The sequence below is a fragment of the Tupaia chinensis genome, unplaced genomic scaffold, assembly GCF_000334495.1.
Source record: "Tupaia chinensis unplaced genomic scaffold, TupChi_1.0 Scaffold000552_1, whole genome shotgun sequence".
In the NCBI taxonomy this organism is placed as follows: Eukaryota; Metazoa; Chordata; class Mammalia; order Scandentia; family Tupaiidae; genus Tupaia; species Tupaia belangeri.
In genome coordinates, this window is record NW_006160064.1 from 218436 (window position 1) to 225947 (window position 7512).

General features: G+C 44.9%; 2 pseudogenes; one reads left to right on the forward strand and one right to left on the reverse strand.

The window, feature by feature from the left end:
* The first annotated feature begins 722 nt into the window (after positions 1-722).
* LOC114009528 (RNA-binding protein with serine-rich domain 1 pseudogene) lies at positions 723-2286 on the forward strand (annotated as a pseudogene).
* A 3028-nt stretch (positions 2287-5314) lies between these two features.
* On the reverse strand, positions 5315-6850 carry LOC102469202 (vasculin-like; annotated as a pseudogene).
* Positions 6851-7512: the final 662 nt, after the last annotated feature.

Genomic DNA, 7512 nt, shown 5'->3' on the forward strand with positions numbered 1-7512 from the left:
TTCTGTCCCCCTCCAGGCCCCATAGGCTCAACCTGCTTTCTTTGTCACTGTGGATCAGCCCACTCCAGAAATCTCAAGTACATGGGGTTCCACACGTGGCCACTTAAGTCTGGCTTCTTACACTTGGCATCATGGGTTTGAGGCTCAGCCGTGTGTGAGTATGTATTCCCACTTCCTGTCTGGGCTTAATAATATTCTATTTATAGTCATTAAAATAGAGACGTGAATCCCAGGCCTTTCTAATGTGTAAAATGCACATAGGATTTGCCACGGAGCCATTCCTGATCTCCGTACAATGGCATCAACACTGCTTCCTCTCCAGCCCTCACTGGGTCACCTCGCAGTCAACAGTGGGCCCCAGCTCTGCCTAATCCTGCTACTCCCCAACCTCTAGCTGCTGGGAGGTGGTGACAGCAGAGCTGGCAGAGGTGCTGAGTCAGCCTGGGCAGGGATTTCTGCCAGTCAGAGGGAAGATGCCTCCAGCTCCTCAAGTTCCTGGGGACTTAGGGATCACGCAACTCTGGATGTGCCAAGACCATCCCCTCGGGATTCTCAAGAGTCCATGAAATAGGGCTTGCTTTTGGGGAGTCAGGAGTCTCCTGCCCCCTGCAGAGCCCCCTCCACTCTCAGTTCAGCCCAGAAGGGCCTAACCTGTCCCATAACCTGAGATCCCCTCTCCCACTGTAGTGACAAAAGAGGAGAGCTCCAGAGAGGGAGGGGATATGGTGATCAGGCAGCAACCCAAGGGGGCCTTCATGCTTAGGATGGGCCAGGGGAAGGAGGCAGGGCCCCCACGGTATTCAGAGCTAATCTTTTTAGGGTGTTCAGCTGATTTCCATGAGTTCCCATTTGGGAGAACAAACAGGCACCTGGGCTGTGTGTGTGTTTTCTTCCAGCCTTTGCCTTTTCCTTTGTTCTCCTTCCTCTATCCTCCGTTCCTCCCTCCCTCCTCCTCAACCCTTCTCTCCTTACTGCCTTCTCTTCCTTCCCTTTTTCTTTTCTTCCATTTCCCTTCATTCCTGCCTCCCTCTTTCTTTTTCTCTTCCTTCCTTCTTGTTTTCCTTCTGCAAGTGCCCCTGGACCTGCTGTGCATGACTGGCTGGCTTCCCTGTAACTGCCACCCTGGGTCAGCAGCAGGAGCTGCTCAAGGCATTGGCATTGCTGGTTGTTCACATGACTAGAGGTCATTCTTTTACTTAGTTCTGGGCAGTTGGCTTGAGTCCTGAAGCCTTGTCTGGCATCAAAGCCACAACCAAGTATAAGGTTTCAAGGAGAAACAGGACCATATCAATTTAAGGCCCAAAGGATATTTTTCTCTACATTCCCACTCCACACTTGTCTAGTAAAAGCCATTGGAGAGCATTCAGGAGAGTGGGAGGAGGTCACGGTGGGAAGATGGCCTCCTCTCCCACCAACCTCAAAGATCGCTCTGATGAGAAGTCCAAGGATCCGGTCTTACCCCGGCCCCCAGCAGCGGCTCCAGCTCCCCCTTGGCATCCAGCTGCCCAGGAAGTCGCCACACAACCCGCAGCTCCAGCTGCTCCTCTGGCTCTCTGAGCCCTTCTCGGCACAGATGTGACAATAGGCTGCACTTCCAATCCAAATCCAAGCCACCTAAATAGATGAAAAGGAGAGGAAAAGACAGAGTTATTCCCCTGAACCCACCAAAGTCCATAATGGGAGGCTCGCCAGGAATGTGACCAAGTATCACATCATGGAGACATTTTCCACCTGTGGGGAAATTGAAATGATGACCATGCCCATAGAAAGGATGCACCCCCCCATCTGTCCAAGGGCTATGCCTACGTGGGATTGGAGAATCCAGATCAAGTTGAGAAGGTGCTGAAGCACATGGAGGGAGGACAAATGGATGGCCAGGACTCAGCCACCTCCCCAGTGACTCAGTCCTCCCATATTGCTGCCACCCCTCCCATGTAGTGCAGGTCACCTCCACTGATGAGGAGAAGGTCTGGCTCACCAAGGTGCAGGTCCCCTGTGCACCATGATCCAGCTCCCTCGGCCACTGCCACAGGAGCTGCTCCAGTTCCAACCTCTCCCTCAGCAGGGCCAGAAGCTCAAGCCCTCGAATCTACATCCTACACAGCTCAGCTTTGTCACAGAGGTCCTAGGAGAGGAGAGCCCTCCCTCGGACAAGCCTTAAAGGCAGTGTCTGAGACATTTCCTCCACATGCCAAGTTCCAGATGCACAAGTACAGGTTTGGGATTGTGTCTGTAAAGATGCCCTTCAGTTTTCCGGCTAGATGTTCACCTGTTTCCAGCTCCTGAGCGACTGCTCCCTGGCATGCCAACAGGGCCCCAGGTGGCAGTGCAGCCCAGCCTAGGAGCCCATTTGTCCTTTCCAAGGATCACCTAGGGCCAGTTCTGTTAGGCATGGCCCTCTGCTACCCTGCCTGAGAGCCTTCTGACCTCTAGGGCCACACACTCCGGAGAGCACCTCTCATCCTATCTAAGTTGCTATAAATGGTCAGACTTCCCATGGATTCATGTACCCCACACCTCCCTTGTTCTCTGAAATTGGTGAGCAGGTGGAGAGCCAGCTCTTGCAGGATGGAGCCCATTACCCCCCCCACACCCCCTTCGTGGCAGTCTTGCAGGTCACCTTGGCAACATGTACATTGCCCTTATTTGGCTCTTGTACAGTCAATAGTATGAAACTTGTTTTGAGTTTTGTAACTTTGTAGAATTTAGGTAAGTTGTGTTTGTACCTTGTGTAGGGTGAAAGAACTGTTGAATAAATTTAGGATTGGTACTAGCAGTTAGTGTAATGGTTATGTCACTGGACTCCCATGTGGTTGACCATGGTTTGAGTCCCGGACCCAGTGGCTTAAACTAATGCTGGGCACGGGTGTGTGCATGTCCAAGATCCCGAGAGGAGAATGGAAGAGAAGGGATTGCTGTGTGGCCATCCACCCTTGGGGGTGATTTCTTGCTTTCTGTCTCTCTATCTCTCTCTGTCTGGTTAACGCTCGCACCCTATAGCAAAAATAAATAAAGAAATAAACAAACAAACAAATAGATTTAGAATTAGAGTGATAAAAAAGATAAAAAGCCATTTGAGGTAAACTCACTATCCTCAATACTATGAAGAGATCACATTTCATAACATGTCACAGTGCTTGTTTGAAATGAGTTGCTATTCCCTTGGAAAACATTTCTGTATCCACACCATTTCGGTATCCACAGAAAGAGTGTAAGAAACCAAATACTGCTTCATCTCACAAGTTGAATTTATATTCTTAACTGGATTTTGTGCTCAAGTCAGGGAAATACTTATCATTCACATTTGGCAGGCCCAAAAAAAGAAAAGAAACTTCTTAATTCCAGGGGCTATTTCTCGGTAAATGGTACTGAAAATAGCTATTTTGCTGTGATTTGAAGTCCAAATCCAGATGTCTGGCACCTGGGCACCTGGGAAACCCAGTGCTGTCTTTATAAGCAGAAGATCAGATGGGAGTTTTTTGTAGGGTGAATCTTGAACACTTACAATTTACATGCAAGAGAGTATTGCACGTTCGGGTGAAGGGCAAACAGGTTGCCATGTATTACAGCCAAAAATATGTTACTTCCTCAGGTGAACTACACTTAATCAGGGCTCACAGGGAGAGGACAAGACAGGACATGGGCACTGTCTCTGCAGGAGGGTGGTGGAGAATCATTAGAGACATCCACTGGCCTCCAGCAAGCCTCTGCAACTTCTTTTCCTCTACTTTTTTTTTAAATTTGTTGCATAATTGAGTGTGTGCTTGCTGGAGAAGAAAAGAGAGAGAGAAGGTGAGAAATTAACCCCCATGGGGATGACCATACCTCCTTCCCGTCTCCACTCTCCTCCTGCGAATTTGGGCACACATGCATATGTGCCAGATGTTATTTTCAAGCCACCGAGTCTGATACTTGAACCACTTGAGTCTTGTCTCTGCCCAGTGGTCCCAGATACACACCAACCCCAGTCTTTTCTCCTGATGGAGACCACAGGAGTTTCTGGTCAGAAAAATGTTGGGAGAAGTTATGTTTTACCTGTATAGAATGGTCTTTTATTTTATTGTTGTATTATTTTTAGTAAAATATAATTTAAAAAATCAACACACTCCCTGAAGTAGATCAATCCACATAAAGCCTCAACATTTTTGCACTTAAGATATGCTCTTTACATTTAGAATGTATTTAAACTCATGAGTAAGATGAAGGAAATGAAAAGCAAACAAAATCAGAAAAATCAAAATACAAACATACATAGTCAGAATACTCTTCCAATCAGCAGTAAAACAGAAATGATTCAAAAATTAATGTGCAAATGGAAACAGTTGTTTAACACTGATTTGTTTAATAAAGTTGTGTATTTAATAATGAAAGGGCTTTGCTTTCTCTTTCCAACCTCAAGATGTCAGCACCATCTTTTATATAGTATAACTTGGTTTTAATAAGTGAATAAAACAGGTTGTGTTAAGAGACCAAAATGCTGAACATTACAGAAAGAACAATATTCTGAAAATCAAGTTTATTTTCCCACATTGTGGATAGTCAATCAGTGTGATAAAATTTTTTGTTGTGTAATGATTTATCAAAATAAGCTTTCCCAAAATACTCTTTTTCATCAACTCTGAAAATCCTGGTCTGACAACATGCCCAATAAAGCTCTTGGAAATCACCCCTTAAAATTTTAGGAGAAAGTGTGGTGTGTCTTTCCTGTAACACTCACTGCACTGCAAATGGCTACAGAGCAAGTTATGTTTTAAAATGTGCCTTGCACAAAGGTTGAGTTCAGGAAGTCAATGTTTCAGTGCACTTTGCTCCAGCGTTAGCCACGTGCTACGTGTTCCTTTCTGTATCTTTTTGCTGTTTCATTTGCTTTTTTGGGGGGTGGGGAGGAGTGCACGCAAGTGGACTGAGGGTTTCCATCAAAAAGACAGGACTCTGAGAGAAGGCACTGCAGGTCACCTTTTCATGAAGACTCAGACATTTTAAGACAGCAGCTTTGCAAAGCCTTACACAATTTTTATTAAACGTTGGATCAACATCGACTTTCTTCATTACCACAGCATTTCTCTGACTGGCAAAGGTGACAATGTAGCAAATGAGATTTTCTCACTTAATAATAACAGCATTCATTTACAAAGAAATGTTCAACACAGCCCACACAACATTCTTAGTATTCTTCATATTAAAGTCCCCCCAGAGCTCATCTCCTAATGGGGTACTTCACCACATGAATTATAGTTCTTCAGTTTTTACAGTTCACCCCAAACTGTATGAGAGATGTATCACACCACAACTTCTAAAGCTGTTAAGAAGTCCTTCACACGTCCTCATCATCGGCTTTGTCACTGCTACTTGTCTCTGTGCTGTCATTCTCAATTGTGGGTTTGAAAGTGCTGCTTTTCCAAGGTCCAGATTCTAAGTCACCGATCAGATCACTTTTTAAAATACTGGTTTTTTTTTCCCCTCAGGCCATTGTTCCATAACTGTTCACTAATAACTTGGAATTCTCTCAATTCATCCTCAGCTAAGGGAGCACATGTTTCATCATGTTCACTGTCTTCCTGCCAGCCCATCTCTATAACAATCTGAGCTCTGCCTCAAGTGAACTTGAAAGAACACTACTTTGTGGGAAAGCTGCAGACTCAGTGATTTGCTGGGTAACCACTGAGGCATTGCTATTCTCTTGTGGAATTTCATTTTCATCAGTTTCTATTTGTATCCCTTTCTTGGTGAGTACTGTGACTGTTATACAAATTAAATGAGTGGCCACCTTCTCTGAAGCAGCAAGGCTTTCATCTTCATGTTCCTCTTCTACTCTGTCCCTTTCCAGTGCTTTCAAAAATTAACCCCTCTTATCAGTGCACATTCTTGGGAGTTTGGTTAGATGAACCTTTGTCAACAGGCAAAGAGGAATTTGAGCAATTACACTCTTACTGAATTTGTTGATGGACTAAAATTCTTCCCAGCTGATAGAAAAACATTAAAGTTGTCCATACTATACATAGACTCATGGGGAAAAGAAGTCCCAACTTTATTTTTTCTCATTTGGCCTTTCCACTCTGTAGGCTTTGTAGGTGGTGTGGCAGTTTTAGGGACCAAGCCTCAGTGGACACTTGGACCAATTCTGCTCTTATCTGACCATGACTGAAGACTTCCTACTGCTTGGGATCAGGTAGCTGTAAGCCTTCTGTGTTCCCTTTCTTAAATGACCAGCATCCTTGGCGCTCTACACGTAGGAATAGAAGGATATCTAAGAAGACTTCAGAGTTTTCTGGTTGGGTATGTGTGTGTCTGGGTGTGTAGGCCCAACACACTTGCAGCTAAAGATTTTATTCTGATTTAGTTCTCTCTCATATTCAGGATTTACAGATGGAAAATCCTCAGCTGCACACTGTTTGTGTTCTCTCTTGTCTTCTTTCCTCCTAGTTTCATTGTCAAGTATATTGTTTTCATGTGGTTCTTGGTTTTTCCCAGAATGGAAAATACTGTTAAGAGAATGGGAATTTCCACCATAGTATCCCCTGGGTGATTTCTGTTTTCAATACCATTTGTTCCATGTGTATGCCATCCACTTTTTCTTTCCTTCCACAGTTACCTCCATTAGGATGTCCAATACCAGAACTGAAGCTGTCTGAGGAGTTGTGTTGGCGACCATTCATGTTGTAATGATTTTCTGCTCATGGAAAGTTTTCAGAATGTTTCTCAAAATTCAGTGATGACCTTGTTGATGATGGCGGAGGAAAATGAAGCCAGGCTGGAGCAAAGCCATGCTGCACCATTTAAGTCCAGTCTCCCTGACTCCGTGGAACCAGCTTTGACTCTTCATGTGCTAGTCCACCAGGACTGCAGAGGGATGTGTTGTTTTTCTCTCTGTAATCTTTATGCTTTCCAGTGTGTTTTCTTATTTTCTATCCTCTGAAGTAGTGTGTCTTTGCAGACACTTGACCTGTGATTATTTGACATAGAGTTATTTCAAGTCAGCTCCCCATGCTTTCGTCTTACAGTTTGCACATGGATATCTCCAGAATTAGCCAGGATCCTTGGATTTAAGATCAATGCCTCCTTTACTATTCCATGTATGTGTCACTGTTGTACTTATCTTCTCCAGATGAAACAATCCAGTTTATAAGCCAAACAGCCAAACAGAAAAACAAAAAGAAATGTTCACACCTGAAGAGCATTCCTAAACATCAGCATATATAGAGACACATAGCTCTCTCAGTACTGCCATGTTGCTGGGAAACTGCAGCATCTTACATTTCCATGTAAGTTAAAGATAGAAGGAAAGGGACCAACAGTTAGCGTAATGGCTATGTCACTGGACTCCCATGTAGTCGACTGTGGTTGAGTCCCGAACCAGGTGGCTTAAACTCAAGCCAGGCGTATGTGCGTTCCCAAGATCCTGAGAGAAGAACGGAGGAGGGGGAGTTGCGGTGTGGCCATCCCCCCCTTGGGGGTGATTTCTTGCTTTCTGTCTCTCTGTCTTTCTGGTGAGCGCATGTGCCCTATAGCAAA